This window comes from Giraffa tippelskirchi, chromosome 3 (assembly GCF_054371585.1).
Source record: "Giraffa tippelskirchi isolate mGirTip1 chromosome 3, T2T-mGirTip1v1.2.pri, whole genome shotgun sequence".
NCBI lineage: Eukaryota > Metazoa > Chordata > Mammalia > Artiodactyla > Giraffidae > Giraffa > Giraffa tippelskirchi.
The window spans coordinates 140,461,158-140,485,735 of NC_137277.1; the positions used below are offsets into that span (position 1 = coordinate 140,461,158).

The following is a 24,578-nucleotide window of genomic DNA, read 5'->3' on the forward strand; positions in this document are numbered from 1 at the left end:
AATTGAAACTGTAATCAGAAATCTTCCAGCAAACAAAAGCCCAGGACCAGACGGCTTCACAGCTGAATTCTACCAAAAATTTAGAGAAGAGCTATCACCTGCCTTACTCAAACTCTTCTAGAAAATTGCAGAAGAAGGTAAACTTCCAAACTCATTCTATGAGGCCACCATCACCCTAATACCAAAACCAGACAAGGATGCCACAAAAAAGGAAAACTACAGGCCAATATTACTGACGAACTTAGATGCAAAAATCCTTAAAATTCTAGCAAACAGAATCCAACAACATATTAAAAAGATCATACATCATGATCATGACCAAATGTGCTTTATCCCAGGGATGCAAGGATTCTTTAATATCTGCAAATCAATCAATGTAATACACCACATTAACAAATTGAAAGATAAAAAACATATGATTATCTCAATAGATGCAGAGAAAGCCTTTGATAAAATTCAACACCCATCTATGATAAAAACTCTCCAGAAAGCAGGAATAGAAGAAACAGACCTCAACATAATAAAAGCTATATATGACAAACCCACAGCAAACATTATCCTCAATGGTGAAAAATTGAAAGCATTTCCCCTAAAGTCAAGAACAAGGCAAGGGTGCCCACTCTCACGACTACTATTCAACATAGTTTTGGATGTTTTGGCCACAGCAATCAGAGCAGAAAAAGAAATAAAAAGAATCCAGATTGGAAAAGAAGTAAAATTCTGTTTGCAGATGACATGATCCTCTATATAGAAAACCCTAAAGACTCTACCAGAAAATTACTAGAGCTAATCAATGAATATAGTAAAGTTGCAGGATATAAAATTAACACACAGAAATCCCTTGCATTCCTATACACTAATAATGAGAAAACAGAAGGAGAAATTAAGGAAACAATACCATTCACTATCACAACGAAAAGAATAAAATACTTAGGAATATATCTACCTAAAAAAACAAAAGACTTATATATAGAAAACTATAAAACACTGGTGACAGAAATCAAAGAGGACACAAATAGATGGAGAAATATACCGTGTTCAAGGACTGGAAGAATCAATATAGTGAAAATGAGTATACTACCCAAAGCAATCTATAGATTCAGTGCAATCCCTATCAAGCTACCAATGGTATTTTTCAGAGAACTGGAACAAATAATTTCACAATTTGTATGGAAACACAAAAAACCTCGAATAGCCAAAGCAATCTTGAGAAATAAGAATGGAACTGGAGGAGTCAAACTGCCTGATTTTCTGCTCTACTACAAAGCCACAGTCATCAAGACAGTATGGTACTGACACAAAGACAGAAATATAGATCAATGGAACAAAATAGAAAGCCCAGAGATAAATCCACCTACCTATGGACACCTTATCTTTGAGAAAGGAGGCAAGAATTACAATAGAGAAAAGACAATCTCTTTAACAAGTGGTGCTGGGAAAACTGGTCAACCACTTGTAAAAGAAGGAAACTAGAACACTTTCTAACACCATACACAAAAATAAACTCAAAATGAATTAAAGATCTAAATGTAAGACCAGAAACTATAAAGCTTCTAGAAGAAAACATAGGCAAAACACTCTCTGACATAAATCACAGCAGGATCCTCTATGACCCACCTCCCAGAATATTGGAAATAAAAGCAAAAATAAACAAATAGGACCTCAGTTCAGTTCAGTTGCTCAGTCATGTCCGACTCTTTGAGACCCCATGAATTGCAGCACGCCAGGACTCTCTGTCCATCACCAAATCCCGGAGTCTACCCAAACCCATGTTCATCGAGTCAGTGATGCCATCCAACCATCTCATCCTCTGTCGTCCCCTTCTCCTCCTGCCCCCAATCCTACCCAGCATTAGGGTCTTTTCCAATGAGTCAACTCTTCGCATGAGGTGGCCAAAGTATTGGAGTTTCAGCTTCAACATCAGTCCTTCCAATGAGCACCCAGGATTGATCTCCTTTAGGATGGATTGATTGGATCTCCTTGCCATCCAAGGAACTCTCAAGAGTCTTCTCCAATACCACAGCTCAAAAGCATCAATTCTGTGGTGCTCAACTTTCTTCACCATCCAAGTCTCACATCCATATATGACCACTCGAAAAACCATGGCCTTGACTAGACGGACATTTGTTGGCAAAGTAATGTCTCTGCTTTTAAATATGCTATCTAGGTTGGCCATAACCTTCCTTCCAAGGAGTAAGCATCTTTTAATTTCATGGCTGCAATCACCATCAGCAGTGATTTTGGAGCCCCCAAAAATAAAGTCTGACAGTGTTTCCACTGTTTCCTCATCTATTTCCCATGAAGTGATTGGACCAGATGCCATGATCTTAGTTTTCTGAATGTTGAGCTTTAAGCCAACTTTTTCACTCTCCTCTTTCACTTTCATCAAGAGGCTCTTTAATTCTTCCTCACTTTCTGCCATAAGGGTGGTGTCCTCTACATATCTGAGGTTATTGATATTACTCCCAGCAATCTTGATTCCAGCTTGTGTTTCTTCCAGTCCAGCGTTTCTCATGATGTACTCTGCATATAAGTTAAATAAGCAGGATGACCATATACAGCCTTGACGTACTCCTTTTCCTATTTGGAACCAGTCTGTTGTTCCATGTCCAATTCTATCTGTTGCTTCCTGACCTGAATACAGGTTTCTCAAGAGGCAGGTCAGGTGGTCTGGTATTCCCATCTCTTTCAGAATTTTCCACAGTTTATAGTGATCCACACAGTCAAAGGCTTTGGCATACTCAATAAAGCAGAAATAGATGTTTTTCTGGAACTCTCTTGCTTTTTTGATGATCCAGCGGATATTGGCAATTTGATCTCTGGTTCCTCTGCCTTTTCTAAAACCAGCTTGAACATCTGGAAGTTCACGGTTCATGTATTGCTGAAACCTGGCTTGGAGAATTTTGAGCATTACTTTACTAGCATGTGAGATGAGTGCAATTGTGCAGTAGTTTGAGCATTCTTTGGCATTGCCTTTCTTTGAGATTGGAACGAAAGCTGATCTTTTCCAGTCCTGTGGCCACTGCTGAGTTTTCCAAATTTGCTGGCATATCGAGTGCAGCACTTTCACAGCATCATCTTTCAGAATTTGAAATAGCTCAACTGGAATTCCACCACCTCCACTAGCTTTGTTCGTAGTGATGCTTTCTAAGGCCCACTTGACTTCACATTACAGGATGTCTGGCTCTAGGTGAGTGATCACACCATCATGATTATCTGGGTCATGAAGGTCTTTTTTGTCCAGTTCTTCTGTGTATTCTTGCCACCTCTTCTTAATATCTTTTGCTTCTGTTAAGTCCATACCATTTCTGTCCTTTATCGAGCCTATCTTTGCATGAAATGTTCCTTTGGTATCTCTAATTTTCTTGAAGAGATCTCTAGTCTTTCCCAATCTGTTGTTTTTCTCTATTTCTTTGATTTGATCACTGAGGAAGTCTTTCTTATCTCTCCTTGCTATTAGGGCAATTACTGATAGCTTCAGAAAGAATGATGTCGCTGGGCTAAAGTGGAAATGATGCTCAGTTGTGGATGTCTGGTTGTGAAAGTTAAGTCTGATGCCCTAAAAAACAATGTTGCATCGGGAATCTGGAATGTTAGGTCCATGAATCAAGGTAAATTGCCCTAGTCATGCAGGAAATGGCAAGATTGAACATCAGTATCTTAGGAATCAGTGAACTAAAGTGGACAGGAATGGGCAAATCTAATTCAGATGACCAGTGAATCTACTACTGTGGGGAAGAATCCCTGAGAAGTAGCCCTCATAGTCAGTAAAAGAGTTTGAAATGCAGTACTTGGTTGCAGCCTCAAAAATGACAGAATGATCTCAGTTTATTTCCAAGGAAAACCATTCAACAACACAGTACTCCAAGTCTATGCCCCAACCACTGATGCTGAAGAAGCTGAAGTTGACTGGTTCTATGAAGACGTATAAGACCTGTAGGACTAACACCAAAAAATATGCCCTTTTTATCATAGGGGATTGGAATGCAAAACTAGGCAGTCAGTAGATACCCAGAATAACAGGCAAGTTTGGCCTTGGAGTCCAAAATGAAGCAGGACAGAAGCTAACAGTTTTGTCAAGAGAATATGCTGGTCATAGCAAACACCTTTTCCAACAACTTAAGAGATGATTTGGCACAGGGGAATCACCAGATGGTCAATCCTGAAACTGGATTGATTATGTTCTTTGCAGCTGAAAATGGAGAAGCTCTATCCAGTCAGCAAAAACAAGCCTTGTAGATGACTGTGGCTCAGCTCATGAGCTCCTTATTGCAAAATTCAGGCTTAAATTGAAGAAAGTAGAGAAAATCACTAGGCAATTCAGACATGACCTAAACCAAATCCATTATGATTAAATAGTGGAGGTGACAAATAGATTCAAGGAATTAGATCTAGTAGACAGAATACCTGCATGGAGGTTCATAACTTTGTACAAAAGGCAGTGACCAAAACCATCACAAAGAAAGAGAAATGCAAGAAGGCAAAGTGGTTGTCTGAGGAGGCTTTACAAATAGCTGAGGAAAGAAGAGAAGTGAAAGGCAAGGGAGAAAGGGAAAGATATACCCAACTGAATGTAGAGTTCCAGAGAAGAGCAAGGAGAGATAAAGAAAACCTTCTTAAATGAACAATTCAAAGAAATAGAGGAAAACAATAGAATGGGAAAGACTAGAGATTTCTTCAAGAAAATTGCAGGTACCAAGGGAACATTTCATTCAAGGATGGGCAAGGTAAAGGAAAGAAATGATAAGAGTTTAATAGAAGCAGAAGAGATTAAGAAGAGGTGGCAAAATACACAGAACTATTAAAAAAAAGTCTTAATGACCTGGATTACCATGATGATGTGGTCGCTCATCTAGAGCCAGACATCCTCGAGTAGAAGTCAAATGGGCCTTAGGAAGCATTACTAAAAGCAAAGTTGGTTGAGGTGATGGAATTCCAGCTGAGCAACTTCAAATCCTAAAAAAGATGATGTTGTTAAAGTGCCACACTCAATATGTCAGCAAATTTGGAAAACTCAGCAGTGGCTAAAGGACTTCAGTCAGTTTTCATTTTAATCCCAAAGAAGGGCAATGCCAAAGAATGTGCAAACTACCATACAGTTGTGCTCAGTTCACATGCTAGCATGGTTATGCTCAAAATGGTGATGGACGGGGAGGCCTGGCGTGCTGCAATTCATGGGGTCACAAAGAGTCGGACACGACTGAGTGACTGAACTGAACTGAGGCTTCAGTAGTACATGAACCGAGAACATTCAGATGTACAAGCTGGGTATCGAAAAGTCCAAGGAACCAGAGATCAAATTTCCAACATTCATTAGGTCATGGAAAAAGCAAGAGAGTTTCAGAAAAACATCTAATTCTGCTTCATTGTCTACGCTAAAGCCTTTGACTATGTGGGTCACAACCAACTATGGAAAAATCTTAAAGGGATGGAAGTATCAGATCACCTTACCTGTCTCCTGAAAAACCTGTATGTTGGTCAATAAGCATCAGTTAGAACCATACATGGAACAGCTGGCTGGTTCAAAATTGGGAAAGAAGCATGACAAGGCTGTATATCATCATCCTACCCTGCTTATTTAATTTATATGCAGAGTATATCATGCAAAATGCTGGATTGGATGAATCACAAGTTGGAAACAAGATTGCTGGGAGAAATACCAACAATCTCAGATATGTAGATGATACTACTCTAATGGCAGAAAGTGAAAAGGAACTAAAGAGCCTCTTGATGAGGGTGAAAGATGAGAATGAATAAGGTAGTTAAAACTCAACATTTAAAAAACTAAGATTATGGCATCTCGTCCCATCACTTCATGGCAAATAGATGGGGTAACAATGGAAACAGTGAGAGACTTTATTTTCTTGGGCTCTAAAATCACTGCAGATGGTGAATGCAGCCTTGAAATTAAAAGACACTTGCTCCTTGGAAGAAAAACTATGACAAACCTAGACAGAATATTAAAAAGCAGAGACATTACTCTGCTGACAAGGGTCCATATAGTCAAAGCTATGGTTTTTTAAGTAGTCATATATGGATGTGAGAGTTGGACCATAAACAAGGCTGAGTGCTGAAGAACTGACGCTTTTGAACTATAGTATTGGAGAAGACTCTTGAGAGTCTATTGGATTGCAAGGAGATCACACTAGTCAATCCTAAAGGAGATCCTTCCTGAATATTCATTGGAAGGACTGATGCTGAAGCAGAAGCTCCAATATTTTGGCCACCTTATGCAAACAGCCAACTCATTAGAGAAAACCCTGATGCTGGGAAAGATTGAAGGTTAGAGGAGAAGGGGACAACAGAGGGCAAGATGGTTGAATGGCATCACTGACTCAACAGACATGAGATTTAGCAAGCTCTAGGAGATGGTGAAGGACAGAGAAGACTGACCTGCTGGAGTCCATGGGGTTGCAAAGAGTTGGACATGACTGAGTGACTGAACAACAACAAGAAGACTCTTGAGAGTCCCTTGGACAGCAAGGAGATCAAACCAGTGAATCCAAAAGTAGGAAAATCCTGAATATTTGTTGGAAAGACTTGCTGAAGCTGAAGCTACAATACTTTGGCCATGTGATTCTGAGCCTCCTCATTGGAAAAGACCCTGATGCTGAAAAAGATCGAAGACAAAAGGAGAAGGCAATGGCAGAGGATGAGATGGCTAGATAGCATCACTGACTCAATAGACATGAATCTGAGAAAACTCTGGAATATACTGAAGGACAGGGAGCCTGGTGTGATGCATTCCATGGGAACGCAAAGAGTTGAACACAACTTAGCAACTTAGCAACAACAAAATATGCACATATATGTACATGTATGTGTGTATACACACATACATACACTTTTAAAAACAAATACAGGTTTATATTAGATATATATGTTGTTTCTCTTTCTCTCCAGTATCTTCATATCTTTATCTCTTCCTTTTTTGTTTCCCAAAGAGTATAAATACGTCTAAGCCCACTGTAGCACAATATATAACAATCTCCCTTTCCCTTTTTTTTTACATTCTATATCCTTTCCATCTTAACTGGACTCCTTGAAAGAATAGTGCAAACCCCTTGTTCTTTGCTTCCTAGGTACCAATCACTTCTCTTCTAGTGGCCACATGCCTTGATAATATCACTCCACAGAAGCTTCTCTTGAAAAAGACACTGTGGTCATTTATGGACAAATATAATAAATACTTTTTGGTTTTATATCTTGGTATAAATATAAATATAAGCTATATTGCCTAATGAATGACTTATTATTCTTTAGCTTTTTTGGTGTTTCACTTCTTTATCTTCCTTGGTATCCTTTTCTTACTGCTATTTATTCATAGTGTCTTTCTTGAGTTTCTCATTTTGCTTTTATAACCTTTATGGTTTTCCATAGACTTTCCTCTCTATATTTACTTCCTTTGATTGATCTCATTCCCTGTTAGTGTTAACCCTACATTTATGCTAAATGATCCAACTGTAATTTCTAAGTCTGGCCTATTCTGGAGCTAAAAATGATGCATCCAAATGTTCACTCCTCCTGTGTCCTGTGGATTCTTCAAATCTGTTCTCCCTCATATTGAACTCAGCATCTCTGTTACCCAACTCTACCCTCTTACATCTTGTGGTTTTCTTTGTATTCTATATGTTTCCAGTTACTAGTGTTACTAAACTAAATTAGTTAGAAACTTAAACATTATCCCAAATTCTTACCTGTTATAATCAGTTGCTAGTTCCTGACAATTTTACTTCCTAATTGTTTGTTTCAAATATTTCACTTTTTTATTATCATCAGACCAACTGTGAGTTTTGAGGAAAGAAATAAGAGGTCACTTCTAACTGTATACAAGATGTCTTTAACATTTAAATCTAATTGTAAATTAAGGCATTGTGGGAGAAATAAATATTAAAATAGTCTTGAAAGGTTGAGAGGTCCACTCAGACAGGGTGATAGGCGCAGAGATGGTAGGAAGTAGAAGTTATTACTGATAGAGCAGTTTGAGGCCAAACAGAGGCTTATGAATGCCAAGCTGTGGAACTTGAATTTCATTTTAGGATATAACTATCACTGAAGAATTATTAATAGAAAAGTGACAAAGAAATGTGTTATGGTTATTAATCTGACTACATGAACTGTTTGGAGTTGAAAGGCCAAAAAAATCTGGAGGTGGGGAAACCAGGTCTGAGACTTCTGAATAAAAATGTAAGTAAAAAAAAGTTGTGAATTTGATTCTAAATGGAATCAAAAGAAAGATAAAACATTGCAGAACTGTATTATACTTCTAATTTAAGCTGAAGGAGACTATCACGAATCAAGTGCAAATTCCTTTGGTTAGATATATATTTTTCTCATTATGTAGAATTGTTTTAAAATGAGAGATTAATTAAACAATAAAGTTTACATCGTCTAAAATTTATTCAGTAATTCTGCCTAATCCTTTAGTTATTGGACAAAAGTATGTGAAAGAAAACATCGAAGTTTCAGATGACTTAGGAAAACAAGTGGAAGTATTTGTACTCCGCATGCCCCATTACATACTCAACTAGAGTGGACACTGAACAAACTCATGTCAGTCACCTTTGTTTGCATTGTAAGATATACTCAAAGTGTCCAAACACATTGGTTTCACTGCTGTAAAGTGAAAGTGAAAGTCGCTCAGTCGTGTCCAACTCTTTGCGACTCCATGGACTGTCCATGGAATTCTCCAGGCCAGAATACTGAAGTGGGTAGCCTTTTCCTTCTCCAGGGGATCTTCCCAACCCAGGGATCGAACCCAGGTCTCCCGCATTGCAGGTGGATTCTTTACCAGCTGAGCCACAAGGGAAGCCCAAGAACACTGGAGTGAATAGCCTATCCCTTCTCCAGGGGATCTTCCCGACCCAGGAATTGAACTGGGGTCTCCTGCATTACAGGCGGATTCTTTACCAACTGAGCTCTTAGGGAAGCCCTTCATTGCTGTAAGCCCTTTATAATAAACTTGTTACTTCTGTTACCACACGTGCTATGTTCCGACAGTAAAAACATTTTACCTACTTAGTAAAATGAATGACATTGTAAGGCTTGGCCAAGTGTTTTAGGGCATGGACACAAACCTCATTATGAGTGAATTCAGGAATGGATTTTAACATCAGTTTGTCACTTTGCTCATTTAATTTTTTCTCCCTGATCTGTCTTGTAATTAAAGGGCCAGAGTGCAATAGTTTGAATATGGAGAGGCTTCTAAAATATGGCACATGGAAAAGGGCATTTTGTAGAGTGTCTGATTCACAATCACCCTTTCTTGTATTTCAGCTTCAGAAAATTTGTAATTCAGAAAGCCTCAGGAAAGAGTTAGAATTTTGGGGCTGATATATTTTGAAGCAGATTATCCTCATAAAAGTGTCTCTACATTAGATTTTGAAGTGTCCAGAGCAATAATTAACCCTAGCATCTTATATTTCTGCGACTGTTTTTAGATCCATTCATCATTCCTTAGAGGAGAAAGCCTAGAATTTGTTGTTTCTCTGAGACAGAAAAAAAGTCTTTAAAGTGTGCTAGTTTCCTATTATATCTTTAATCATTATTATATGACCACTATGCATATGCAGAATTAGTCATTTCACTTACATCCAGAAATGGAAAAATAAAAGCCAGCTGATGCTCTTAATTATTACATGAGATATCTACCAAAAGAGCCTGAAATTCCAAATTAGATAAGCCAAATTCAATCCAGGTTCTGCTTTTTACTGGTTATGTTAACTCAGCTAGTGGCCTAATATCTCTGAAACTTATTTTTTTCATGTTTGAAAAGTTCACAGAATGCTGTGGGAATTAAGTAATTAGTACATAGTATGTAGCCTGGCCTATTTCTAAACATGTGGTTCAAGAGATTAGTGTTTAATAAATGATCACATTCACTTAGTATTTTTTAAGTAATTAATAATTTTGAGGAACTTAGTAAAAAATGTGTATTTTTTGGATTTATCAAATATCTGTACAGTTTCTACTCTATGTCATGTTCTTTTCTAGGCACTGTGGATAAAAGAGTGAATAAAATAAATTCCCATTTCTTGTAGAGTTTCTGTTCCAGTAAATATAAGCCAACAGTCAGGTGATAAAGTAAAAAATATATTAATATTTCAGGTGGTAAAATGTTGATGAAGAAGGTTTATGTAGTTTAAGAAGAAAGTTCAGTTCAGTTCAGTCACTCAGTCGTGTCTGACTCTTTGTGACCCCATGAATTGCAGCACGCAAGGCCTCCCTGTCCATCACCAACTCCCGGAGTCTACCCAAACCCATGTCCATCGAGTCAGTGATGCCATCCAACCATCTCATCCTCTGTCATCCCCTTCTCCTCCTGCCCCCAATCCTACCCAGCATTAGGGTCTTTTCCAATGAGTCAACTCTTCGCATGAGGTGGCCAAAGTATTGGAGTTTCAGCTTCAACATCAGTCCTTCCAATGAACACCCAGGATTGATCTCCTTTAGGATGGATTGATTGGATCTCCTTGCAGTCCAAGGAACTCTCAAGAGTCTTCTCCAACACCACAGTTCAAAAGCATCAATTCTGCGGTGCTCAGCTTTCTTCACCGTCCAACTCTCACATCCATACATGACCACTGGAAAAACCATGGCCTTGGCTAGACGGACTTTTGTTGGCAAAGTAATGTCTCTGCTTTTAAATATGCTATCTAGGTTGGCCATAACCTTCCTTCCAAGGAGTAAGCATCTTTTAATTTCATGGCTGCAATCACCATCAGCAGTGATTTTGGAGCCCAAAAAAATAAAGTCTGACACTGTTTCCACTGTTTCCCCATCTATTTCCCATGAAGTGATTGGACTAGATGCCATGATCTTAGTTTTCTGAATGTTGAACTTTAAGCCAACTTTTTCACTCTCCTCTTTCAGTTTCATCAAGAGGCTCTTTAGTTCTTCACTTTCTGCCATAAGGGTGGTGTCATCTGCATATCTGAGGTTATTGATATTTCTCCCGGCAATCTTGATTCCAGCTTGTGTTTCTTCTAGCCCAGCGTTTCTCATAACGTACTCTGCATATAAGTTAAATAAGCAGGGTGACAATATACAGCCTTGACGTACTCTTTTTCCTATTTGGAACCAGTCTGTTGTTCCATGTCCAGTTCTAACTGTTGCTTCCTGACCTGCATACAGGTTTCTCAAGAGACAGAAGAAAGAGGCAGATGTAAATAGGGAGGAAGGTATTAATTTAAATAGAATATTAAGGAATGAAACTTAGGTTAGTGAAAGTTCAAGCAGAGACCTGAATGAAGCAAGCAGTAGGATTATTGAAGTTCATTCCCAAACAAAGGAAAAGCATTTAAAAATAGCCCAGAGGTGGGAAAAGCCGTGGAGTGTTAATCCTCACAGGAATTCTACTAGATAATACATTATTTTCCCCAACAAGTCTTAAAAGTGTTAATTAAGAAGCAAGGTATATGTGATATTCAGATCAGAAAAATGTTAAAAATGTAACCACATAGAAAATTTCAATATAAGGGGCTGAAGCACAGGATGAAAATGTCCATATGCATCTCACACAGCATATTTAAATTCAGTGGTTTGTTATTCTTAAGGATTTAAATGATGAAGTACTAAAGAATCTTAGAAGTGATATTGAGATCTGCTTTGAATTTCTTCCAATTTTTCATTCATAATTTTCCTAACTGATATCTGATACGTTTCATTTATTTTTTTATTTATTTTTTATTTTTTTATGTGTTTTTGTTTTTGTTTTAAGTGGTGGTGGCTTCCCATGTAGCTGAGTGGTAAAGAATCCACATGCCAATGGAGGAGACACGGGTTCGATCCCTGTTGGGAAAATCCCCTGCAGTAGGAAGTAGCAACCCACTCTAATATTCTTGCCTGGAAATTCCATGGAGAGAGGAGCCTGGCAGGCTGCAGTCTATGGGGTTTTAAAGAATTGGGCACAACTGAAGTGACGGAGCATGGCACAGCATGTCTAAGTGGCTATATAATGACCTATAACATGAAATCTGAACAAAACAAAACATATACATGTACATATTTGTTAGAGCTAAGCAACAGCTTCCTGGACTCCCAAATTTTTAAAAAGCTTTTGTTCTAGTCTTCTTTGTGTGTGTTTGAAAACCTCATTTATAGAAGATATTACATCAAATCACGTTTTGCTTTAATTTGTGAATTTTTATGTGATGTACGTAAAACACTAGAATTAGGCCCATTCAGATAATAAACAGGTAGCTACTGGATAAAGAACCCACCTGCCAATGCAGGAGGTGTGAGTTCACTCTCTGGGCTGGGAAGGAAATGGCAACCTACTCCAGTGTTCTTCCTTAGGAAATTCCATGGATGGAGGAGCCTGGCAGGCTGCAGTCCATTGGGTCACAGAATTGGACATGACTTAGCAACTGAGTACGTTTGCGCAGATAATACACATCTATGTGCCTGACATCTTTTTTCTTCTATTTTTTTCTTTCAAATATAAGATCTCCATCTGGTTTTGAAAACAAATAAATCACATTTTTTTTACTCTGTAGGAAGTGGGCTGATAGAAATAGTGCTTACTTACATTCTTGTTTCCCAAAGCTCTACAGTATCCTGGGTACCTTCTGAATTTGAGGTTTTATGGTAGACATCATAATCTATTTTAGAGATATGTAGTAAGTTCCTGGGAGAAGGCAATGGCGCCCCACTCCAGTCTCTTGCCTGGAAAGTCCCATGGATGGAGGAGCCTGGTAGGCTGCAGTCCATGGGGTCGCTGGGAGTCAGACACGACTGAGCGACTTCACTTTCACTTTTCACTTTCATGCCTTGGAGAAGGAAATGGCAGCCCACTCCAGTACTCTTGCCTGGAGAATCCCAGGGATGGGGGAGCCTGGTGGGCGGCTGTCTCTGGAGTCGCACGGAGTTGGACACGACTGAAGCGACTTAGCAGCAGCAGTAAGTTCCTGGTCTTAAAATAAGGAACTGAATTTGTATTCTTATATTTGTTGCTAACTAACTTGATCACCTTGGGCAGGTGAAAGCTTTTTGAGCTTCACTTTTTGTGGAATATGAAGTGATAGAATTAATTTATAAAATGTTTTATAGCCTAATCATCTCAATTGTATAATATTTTTAAATATTCATTATTATTAAACAGTATGTAAAATTCCATTGTTGTGAACATTACTTGTTTCAAATACTTTCAGAAACCCAAACATAGTGTTAAACATCATTTATACCTTGACATTCTAAGTTATATATTCAGAGTGAACTATTAAAAGTGTAACTATTTTAAACTTCTCCAAAATCACCTACTTACAAGCTGATAGATTTCCTGCCTCCAGATTTTATGAACTATTTTATTAGTTTGAACATTTTAAAATCTATAGTTGTTCTGTTTTTTTTTTTTTCCATACAGCTATTTTGTCTTCTTTACTAGATTGTAAACTCTATGAAGATAAAATATATATCTATTGGTTACAAATTTTAATATTTTGCACAATGTGCAAAGCTGCTGCTGCTTCTGCTAAGTTGCTTCCATTGTGTCCGACTCTGTGCGACCCCATAGACCCCAGCCCACCAGGCTCCGCCATCCCTGGGATTCTCCAGGCAAGAATACTGGAGTGGGTTGCCATTTCCTTCTCCAAGGCATGAAAGTGAAAAGTGAAAGTGAAGTCGCTCAGTCGTGTCAGACTCCTAGCGACCCCTAGCGACCCCATGGACTGCAGCCTACCAGGCTCCTCTGTCCATGGGATTTTCCAGGCAAGAGTACTGGAGTGAGTTGCCATTGCCTTCTCCAATGTGCAGAGCAGTCATGTATAAATAAATACATTGACAGACGCTTTCTTAATCAAAGGCCTCCCTGGTAGCTCAGATGGTAAAGTGTCTGCCTGCAACGCTGGAGACCCAGGTTCAATCCCGGGTCAGGAAAATCCCCTGGAGAAGGAAATGGCAACCCACTCCAGTACTCTTGCCTGGAAAATTCCATGGACAGAGGAGCCTTGTAAGCTACAGTCCATGTGGTCGCAAAGATTCGGACACGACTGAGCGACTTCACTTCACTTCACTTCACTTCTTCTTAATCAAGAACAATGGATAGTAGGAATGATTCTTAGACTAGTCTTACTATGACATGAATTTATTATTGTTGTCAAGTAAAAGGGCCATATACAGAAATCCAACCACAAAAACCAGTGATAGATTTCCTTAAGCATCTTGCATGTGAATTCAATTTATGTCCTATTAAATTAAGGGGGAATATGTCAGGTAATGTCATGTCATGCAGATGCCTGATCTCACTCATTTCCATAGCAACCTGATTTAATGTAAATATCATCATGCAATAAAACTAGATTAAATCAAATAAAATATTATTGGAGAGAAAAAAGTACTTACTGCTATTCTGTCAATCTCTTCTTTCATGTTTTCTCCAAAGTAAAAATACCATCTCAAAGGATATATGGCATAAGAATACTTGCTCTTTGTTAAGAGTAAGGTTGAATTTATTCATTTAATTATTTGTTTTCCTGCCACATTTCATTTAGACTCTGGAGTAAGAGTAAAAACAAGTTCTTTGTTTTTCTAATAAACACTTTAATATACATTTTTGCTTTAGAAATTCTGTACTAGAAGGAGAAGCTGAATTCATACTAATCTTGACATATTTATATGTCAAAATCTTTCATGAACAAATTTCAAGAATTATTAAAACTAAAAAAGTAATAATTGTTTTATACATAGATAAAAGGGTAGATGGACATCTTAATAATAATTTGGCAGTTGAAACCAATTATAAATACAACTGTGTTCTGAATTGCCATTGCAGCTAAATGTTTCAGTTCAGTTCATTCACTCAGTCGTGTCTAACTCTTTGTGAACCCATGGACTGCTGCACACCATGTCCATTACCAACTCCCAGAGTTTACTCAAACTCATGTCCCTAGAGCCATTTATGCCATCCAACAATCTCATCATCTGTCGTCCCATTCTCCTCCTGCCCTCAATCTTTCCCAGTATCAAGGTCTTTTCAAATGAGTCAGTTCTTCGCATCAGGTGGCCAAAGTATTGGAGTTTCAGCTTCAACATCAGTCCTTGCAATGAATATTCAGGACTGATTTCCTTTAGGATGGACTGGTTGGATCTCCTTGCAGTCCAAGGGACTCTCAAGAGTCTTCACCAACACCACAGTTCAAAAGCATCAATTCTTCGGCAGTCAACTTTCTTTATAGTCCAACTCTCACATCCACATATGACTACTGGAAAAACCATAGCCTTAACTAGACGGACCTTTGTTGGCAAAGTAATGTCTCTGCTTTTTAATATGCTATCTAGGTTGGTCATAACTTTCCTTCCAAGGAGTAAGCGTCTTTTAATTTCATGGCTGCAGTCACCATCTGCAGTGATTTTGGAGCCCCCCAAAATAAAGTCAGCCACAGTTTCTACTGTTTCCCCATCTATTTGCCATGAAGTGATGGGACCAGATGCCATGATGTTAGTTTTCTGAATGTTGAGCTTTAAGCCAACTTTTTCACTCTCCTCTTTCACTTTCATCAAGAGGCTTTTTAGTTCTTCTTCGTTTTCTGCTATCAGGGTGGTGTCATCTGCATATCTGAAATTGTTGATATTTCTCCCGGCAATCTTGATTCTAGCTTGTGCTTCATCCAGCCCAGCATTTCTCATGATGTGCTCTGCATAGAATTTAAACAAGCAGGCTGACAATATATAGCCTTGATGTACTCCTTTCTGAATTTGAAACCAGTCTGTTGTTCCATGTCCAGTTCTGTTGCTTCCTGACCTGCATACAGATTTCCCAAGAGGCAGGTCAGGTGGTCTGGTACTCCATCTCTTTCAGAATCTTCCATAGTTTATTGTGATCCACATAGTCAAAGGCTTTGGGATAGTCAATAAAGCAAAAATAAATGTTTTTCTGAACGCTTGCTTTTTTGATGATCCAGCAGATGTTGGTAATTTGATATCTGGTTTTTGTGCCTTTTCTAAAACCAGCATGAAGATCTGGAATTTCACGGTTCATACATCATTGAAGCCTGGCTTGGAAAATTTTGAGCATTACTTTACTAGGGTGTGAGATGAGTGCAATTGTGTGGCAGTTTGAGCATTCTTTGGCATTGCCTTTCTTTGGGATTGCAATGAAAACTGACCTTTTCCTATCCTGTGGCCACTCCTGCGTTTTCCAGATTTGCTGACATATTGAGTGCAGCACTTTCACAGTGTCATCTTTTAGGATTTGAAATACCTTAACTGGAAATCCATCACCTCCACTAGCTTTGTTCATAGTGATGCTTCATATAGGGGTACATTAACTCATTTCATTAAGATTTTATTCTCAAAGTCATCCTCAGAATATTGGGTCTCTGTTTCTTATATTCTTCATCAAAATGATGATATGAATATTTTCTCACTGGGTAATTGTAAAGATTAGATAATTCATGAGAAGTTCAAAAATACTTTATTAATTAATCTTTTATTAATCCTTCTTATTAAGTCTTTTTGTCACTCTGCTCTCAAATCTAATATTTAAGACATTAATATTTTGCCTTCTGATACAAAAGTCTCAGTGTAGATAACACCAATGACAAGTATTTCCAAAGAAGCAACATACTGAATTCTTGTGACTTAGAGAATCTTCCTGTATTTGCTGACATTAATTGCAAGAAATAACTACGTACTAATTTTTCAAGAAGTAAACTTGTCAAAAAGACACAGTTATGATATGGATGGGAAGAAACTGAAAAATCCGGTAACATTTATAAACAAAGCTGAGTGAAAAGAGTTATAAGCCAACCTAAAAGTAAGTTTGTTTCAGTAAACTGACTTTTGGAGTCATTGTTTTGTATGTCAAAAGCATTGAGTTTAGAATATAGCTGTTTGTTAATGTCTTTATATATTTGTCTTCTCATATATAATTGATACTTTAATTTTTCTTTGGTGTCAAAAATAAATAATAGTTACTGTTAGACATTGGTTATATTATTATTAATAGTATTATCGTCATTAAATATTATTACTATGGCTATTACTGAATGATGAATGTTATTACATGAGCCTAATAACTTCAAGGATTTTGAAATAATGGTTTAGGTAAATTTCTGGTTGGAAAAAGATGACTGACCATCAAGTGGTGTGATTTTCTATGGTTAATAACATACATATACTGGTATTAAGCAGGGCTTTCCCCTCCCATTTTAACATATGCCTTTTAGCTTTTTGTGTTTTCTATAATAATTTCCCACTGAAGATTATTCTTGATATCCTTTTTATTCTTTTTTTATTTATATTAAAATTATGTGGAAATACATACTGTGTACCTTTCCTTTGTTCATTCCTCTAGATATGACCATAGATTCCCCATACCACATGTGGAACTATTCTTGTAAGCTCAAGTTTCTATTCAATTATATGACCGCCTTATATATTCCTTGTCTATCCTAATACTTTGTAAATTGAAGCTTGCTTCTCCCTGGTATATTTCTAACATCATTGTCAGCAACTTAATATCCCTGTCATTTCCTTATGAATTAACTATAATGCTTGCCTAGGTAAATCCTCTTCAGTCCTTCCTGAAAAAAGCTGTCATTGCAACTTACACTTTTTATTCCTGTTTTATCAGTTTTAATAGTAATGATGATTGAAATATTTATTTGGTGCTTACCAGTTCTAAGTGCTTTATGGATATTAGCACATATATATTTACAATAAGTCCATGAAATGGGTGCTATTTTATAGATAGGGAAACTGAGTCATAAAGTGTCTAAGAAACTTGCCCATGGTGAAGAAGAAGCAAAATTGGAAAAAAAAAACCTGAATTAATTCAGTAAAAGTCTATAAGTATATAATTTCTGAAAGATTGACAAGAGCCTGGATTAGTCTTTTCATGTCATGAACTTATTTTTGCCACTCTGTATAGCATAGATTTTGTCGTACTACTTTCATATCTTGAAATATTATGTCCTTCACTATCTCCCTGAGTTTCCTCAAACTCATGTCCATTGAGTCAGTGATGTTATCCAACCATCTCATCTTCTATCACCTCCTTCTTTTGCCCTCAATCTTTCCCAGCAATCTTTCCCAGCATCAGGGTCTTTTCCAATGAGTTGGCTCTTCACATCAGGTGGTCAAAGTTTTGGAGCTTCAGCTTCAGCATCAGTCCTTAAATGAATATTCAGGGTTGATTTGCATTAGGATTGACTGGTTTGATCTCCTTGCAGTCCAAGGGACTCTCAAGAGTCTTCTCCAGGACCATAGTGCAAAAGCACCAATTCTTTGGTGCTCAACATTCTTTATGGTCCAACTCTCACATCCATACATGACTACTGGAATAACTATAGCTTTGACTGTATGGACTTTTGTCGTCCAAGTGATGTCTCTGCTTTTTGATACAGTGGCTTGATTGTCATAGTTTTTCTTCAAAGGAGCAGGTGTTTTTTAATTTCATGGCTGCAGTCACCATCCAGTTATTTTGGAGCCCAACAAAATAAAATCTGTCACTGTTTCCACTTTTTCCCCATCTGTTTGCCATGAAGTGATGGGATCAGATGTCACAGTCTTCATTTTTTTTAATGTTGAGTTAGTTTTAAGCCAGCTTTTTCACTCTTCTCTTTCACCTTTGGGGTTTCCCTGGTGGCTCAGACAGTAAAGAGTCTGCTTGCAATGCAGGAGACTTGGTTCAGTCCCTTGGTGGGGAAGATCCCCTGGAGAAGGGAATGGCTATCCACTTCAATATGTACTCTAGAACAGTCCTTCTCAAATTTACTATGCATACTGTGCAAAAAAAGCCTTCGTGTTTACGTTAAATGGTTAGGTTATGTTCTATGCTTGGATATTTATATACATGTTTTTTTTAATTTCATGAATGCCACAGTTTAATATTCACAGATTAAGGAAGAATATAGTATAAATCTTTCTGGGTGGTAGAGACTTATAGACTTTAGGTAATCTAGCATCTTTGATTCCATTCATAAAATGTCAGCTTCAATTCTCCCAATTACTTCCAGAGATTTACAGTGCACCAGGTCTAGGGCATGGTACCACATCTGATGAGAACATATGAATTAGGTAATTTCTGAAAATTCAGCAATTTGATGCAGAAGAATTTCATGTTTTCCTTTTCTTTCTGAACTACAAGAAGATACTAAGCACACAAACTCTTAGGACAAAAGTACATCCCTTTAATATAAATGTGACTTATTAGAATATGAATTCCTTTTTATATCTTTAAAAGCTAATAGTTAGTGAAGAAAGGAGTCGTCAAGAATTTATTGTGCATTTATTTGAAGCCAGACTTTCAATGCTGAAGTTGAGCACTGTTGATTTGAAATGGCCTTTGATCATTTTACTCCCTGTCTTCATCTTTACCTATAAACTAAAAGATAAAAGAGAAGAACTGTAACTAGTTTTGCTCTGAGTTTGGAAGCAGAAAGGTAATAGTGTGTAGTATGCCCAGGTGGTGCTAGTGGTAAAGAACCCACCTGCTGATGCAGGAGAAGTAAGAGACAGGGGTTGGATCTCTGAGTTGGGAAGATCCCTGGAGAAGGAAATGACAACCCTCTCCAGTATTCTTGCCTAGAGAATCTCATGGACAGAGGAGCCTGGTGGACTGCAGTCCATGGGGTTACAAAGAGTCAGACACAACTGAAGCGACTTAGCATGCACTCTTTGTGACCCTATGGACATTAGCCAGGCTCCTCTGTCCATGGGATTCTCCAGGCAAGAATACTGAAGTGGTTTTCCATGCCCTTCTCCAGGGGATCTTCCTGACCCACATCTAGGAATAGAACCAGTGTCTCTCTCTCTCTCTTTTTTTTTAAAGTATATGCATTCCAGTGTTCGCGCCAGAGACAGTGGGTGCCCAGGAAAAAGCTCTTCTAAAACGGCCTGGCCCAAGAGGGCCAGGATGGAGCGTCTCCCGGTGGCGCGGGCCGGCCTCAGGCACAGTGTAGGCACCGCCTGCCTCTTCCCCACGGCCCGCGGGCGGGACAGCACCAGTTCCTGGGGCCTCCGGGCCAGCGGCCACCCCAGGCCGGCGGAGCGCGGTCCCAGGCAGAACCTCGCAGACTGGGGCAGCCGTGCCTGGCCCTCTGGGGGCAGCGGCTACATCTCAAGTCTCCTGGGCTTTAGGACCAGCTGAAATGCACCTTCATAAGTCTCAGCTTAGTCAGCCTTTTTCAAGAAAATCTCGCTCAGAATGACCCACACAGGTGAGCTGTCTGGATGGAGAGGCGCAGAGCTTTCAGAGGGCCGAAAGCAGGATCCACTTCACCCTGTGCCACGCCCTTGTAGAAGGAGCCTATCTGGAGGTAGCCGTCCGGGGGCCGAAAGCAGGATCCACTTCACCCTGTGCCACGCCCTTGTAGAAGGAGCCTATCTGGAGGTAGCCATCCGGGCTCCGCGGGTACTGCAGAGTGACAGAACGGCTCTCCTGCAGGGCCTCCTTGTCTGACTGGGAGTTATCAAAGGGCAACACCTCCACAGACGTGTTGAACAGCTTGTCCTCTGGGTGCTCGATGTTGCCACTACGGAAGAAGAACCGCTCCAGTCGCAGTGGCTGGAAGAAGTGGAAGCGGATGAAGTCCCCCGCAGAGAGTGTGAAGGCCCAGAAGAAATCCTCGTGCAAGTAGGCCTTCTCTAGGGTGAAGTGCTGGTACGTCTTGAGGCTCGTGCTCACTTCTGCCGGTGGGTTCACGTGCTCCATCCGCAGTGCGTGCTTCCCAAAGTCCTTGTCCTTCAGTTTCTGGATCTTGCCCGCCAGTGAGGAGTGAGTACCCACATGCTGGAAGAGGGATGGCTTGAAGCGGATCCGCAGGTTGGCCTTCTGTCAGTCACAGTGCTTCACATCCTTCTCAGGGTTGCAGACCTTCACCCACAGAATGTGGTCCAAGAGCCAGTCAGTGGGCTTGTCCCGGAAGAAAATAAGGAAGAACTCCACAATGACGCTCAGGTCCAGAGACTTGAACATCTTCCCAATGAAACCCAGCTGGGAGAACTCCAGGATCATCCAGTCTTCCGATGGCTGCTGGAGTGCAAAGTTCTTCGTGGTGCTCAGGTAGTTGGGCTTGGCTATGATGTCATCTTCCAGCTGCACGTAGTAGATGCCTTTGGACTGTGCATACATCATGAGGAAGCAGTAATCAAGGTTCTGTTTGGTCCTCCACCTGACTCTCCTTGGGGTCCCCAAAGGACTCTTGGAGGCGGGAGAAGTCAGGGTAGAAGTGGGGAGAAGGGGAGATGACTTCCAGGAGCCCAGAATGGATCTCCGTAGGGAACAAGGCCTTGATATTCTCCGTCACCAGCGAGGTATACTGTGGGTCCGTTTCGGCAGTCAGCACCACGATGACCGAGTCCTCCTTCTCCTGTGGGCTCAGCTCCGAGATGAGGGATTGCAGCGTGTCAATCAGGTAGGAGTGCACCTCGCGCTGGACGCTGGGGTTGCCCATCACCACCGACACTCCGGTGAGGCCCTGGCCCACGCGCACGGCCGGCTGCAGGCTGCTCTTCTTGGCCAGCAGGTGTGGCAGGTGGTGGAAGACAGTGGGTAGGTGCAGCACGTGCTTGTGTGAGCCGTTCTACGGCTTCAGGCGTGGATCCTCAGTTAGGCGGCCCCAGGTGCGATTGCTGTCTCCATCTCGCAGCGCTTGTCTCTCTGACATGGCCCTCTTGATCTCATCCAGCACCAGGTTGAGCTCCTTGGAGCGCTTGAGGCTCTCCTGCTCGGCTGCATGCAAGCGGTCACGCAGGGCCAGGAACTCCCGCTGGTAGACGTCCACCACATCACCAGGAGAGCGAGAAGAAGGTGCACAGGCAGAAGAGCAGCAGCGTCAGGAAGGCGCCATTGCGGAGCCTCATCTCCTCAGGTACGCGGTGGGCGCCTGCGGGGCCGAGGCTGCATGGCCCGGGGGGCCGGGGCCGGAGCGCCGGGCCGGGAGGCTGCAGGGGCCCTGACCCCTGGGCGAAGAGAGGCTGCGAGCCCGGGGCCGGGCGGAGGTGCGGGTCGGCCTGCCGGGCTGAGGACGGGGCCGGGCGCCGTGCTGCCGGCTCCTCCAGGCTGTGGGAAGCGGACGGCCTAGGCTCGGCGCTCGGGCCGGGCCGGGCCGGGCCGGGCCGGGCTGAGTTAGGATGGGCGGCGAGAGCCGCGGCCCGGCCTGGATCCCGGGCCGCCGCGGAGTTCAGAACCAGTGTTTCTTACGTTTCTTGCACTGGCAAGCGCCACTTGGGAAGTCCCAAACAACAGAGTAATTAACAGCTAGCACTAGAATTCCTCTTGTGGGACATTTTCTTTGTTTGGAAAATAACTTTTTTTTGTGCCATTTTCTGAAAGAAGAGAAGGATTCATCAAAAGAAAATGTATGAAAATGTGGTACACAATAATTATCTAGGATTTCAATGGATTATTGTGGACAGGAATGATGAGGGAGCAGTAGAGAATGTGCTGGAGCTGACAGCAAGTGGTTCAGTGAGTAGCTTCTAAAGATCAGGAATCTGAAGAAAGGTTAAAGTCAAAGGTAGAGGCTGAACTGTAAAATCCCACACTTGACCAGATTATTTTAGTGCAGAAACAAGAACCATGCATAGTTAAATGTGTAAGTAAATATAGAGGGAAACTAAAAAAAAAAACAGAACTAAACAAAGCTTCACTGAGTAGAATGGAAAACAGGAAAAACAGTTAAGTTAGAAACAAGAAAAAAAGTTTAAAATGTGACTGTTAGAAACTGGCAACCCTGGAAATAGGAAACAGACACTTGTTATATATCTTCTATCAGCCTTCCTTTTTTTTTTTTTCATTCCTTCTTCCTTCCCTTCCTCCTGCCCTCTCTATCTCACTCTCACTTTTTCTTTCTTTCTGTATGTTGAAGAAAGATTTGCTTTCCCGTAGAAATAGAGAAGAGGAATCAACCTGATTATAACTAATTTCAAATAGCTAAATGACTTCAGTGATAGCTATCTGTATTTTGGGATGCAATTTATAACTTTGTATTCCTTTTATAATTTAGTAATGTTGGACCTTGAAATCAGTGAAAAAAACAAGATCTATGGATCTATTTACTGAATTTTGTTATCCTTCAGTCTTTTTAAATATAATTGAAATCTGTATTTTAACATACATGTATATGTGTATATTTATATTTTTATACAATTAGACATAGAAATCATGATCCTATATTTTTGGGTTTACAATTTATAAGATAATATCAAAGTTGCTGCTGCTGCTAAGTCACTTGAGTAGTGTCCGACTCCATAGATCAAAGTAAGTAATAATAATTTCATCGACGTATAGGTCTCTAAATTTATAATTCATAATGGAAAGACTAACAGGCAGGGCTTCAACATATTGATGTGAAGAATGCTATTGTAATAGCCAGTCAATGTGTCACAGTTTGAGCATATGGTTCCTGTTGTATTTAGATCAGTAGAAGTGGAAAGCATCCTGTGACCTACTGAACTTAACTGAATAAACATCACAGCTCTTCAGTATCAGTCTATGATAAAGAAAAACAATGTGTTCTTACTCATTAGTAAATGGCATTAATAGAATTATGGTATTATACTATTGTTTTAACACTTCAGAGTGGTATGATTTAGACATTATTTTTAGTACACAGCCACAAAACAACCTTAGGTTGTATTTGTATTGTTATTTTAAAAATTAGTGATGGATATATTTTTCAGTAATAAAATAAGTTTCTGAAGCAAGTATATACTAATTACATTATGTTTAAATCTAAATTTTTTTAATATTTTCATTTTGAGGATTAGTTGAAATGAAGGGCTTTAAAATAATTTTCTTCATATTGTAGAAATTTATATAAAATATTAAACACAAGATAACCCTATTCAACATATTTTTTCTTTTGTCAGAAAAATGAATCATATTCCATTCCTTAATCACCATATAGAGTTCTGTACTCTATTTAAGTGGTTCTTAATCCTTTTTCTCCACAGTACACTCAAGAATATATCATATCCTACCCTGTTACAATGACAGTGTCATTGGATCTGGGGAGTAGGTGTAAGAAACTGATTCTCTGGCTTGGGGAAGTAGAAGTATGATTTTTGGTTTTGAAGCTATCTTTTCACTTCTACCAATGCATTCTTTCTTAAACTGGAATGAGTCATCAGTTGTATTATTGATCCACATCTAAAATGTTCAAAATATTTCTGTCTTATGTTTTAAAAAGTGTTCTGGTGTTTGTGTCCTAGTGTATTTGTATCAAATAATTTCTTACATGATAATGTTTCCTTTTAAGAATTCTAACAATTTACTATCAGTCAGTTATTCATCCTTATTCTAATTTTAGTTATACTCAGTGTTTGAGGCCATTCCCTTTATGCTGTGGCTTCTCCATTCACTTCCCTTTAAGTTAATTAATACACATTTCAAGAAGTTAAAAGAGTAGTATAATAAAGACTGTCCTTTCTCATGAGGTCATACTGATTCTTTAAGTTAGGCACCAAATCAGATAGTACATAGACCTTATTTTTTCTGACATTTTCCAAGAACTAAGAAAGATGCTTACAAAGAAAATTATATATTATACCTTCAAAGACACATATATTCCCTTAACAGAGTTAGGACTACTGTTTTGACGTTTTAGTAATATATATTTGACAGAGTCCTTTTC

General features: G+C 39.5%; 1 long non-coding RNA gene and 1 pseudogene across 1 annotated transcript in view; one reads left to right on the plus strand and one right to left on the minus strand.

Annotated features, from left to right (window-relative positions):
- LOC145540943 (uncharacterized) overlaps nucleotides 1–24,578 on the plus strand; it is a 230,466-nt gene that overhangs the window by 70,210 nt on the left and 135,678 nt on the right. The window contains exon 3 of the long non-coding RNA XR_014078652.1: nucleotides 21,630–21,812. This is a non-coding gene — a long non-coding RNA (uncharacterized LOC145540943). The remainder of the gene's footprint in view (nucleotides 1–21,629; nucleotides 21,813–24,578) is intronic.
- On the minus strand, nucleotides 20,113–21,804 carry LOC145540941 (alpha-1,3-mannosyl-glycoprotein 4-beta-N-acetylglucosaminyltransferase B-like; annotated as a pseudogene).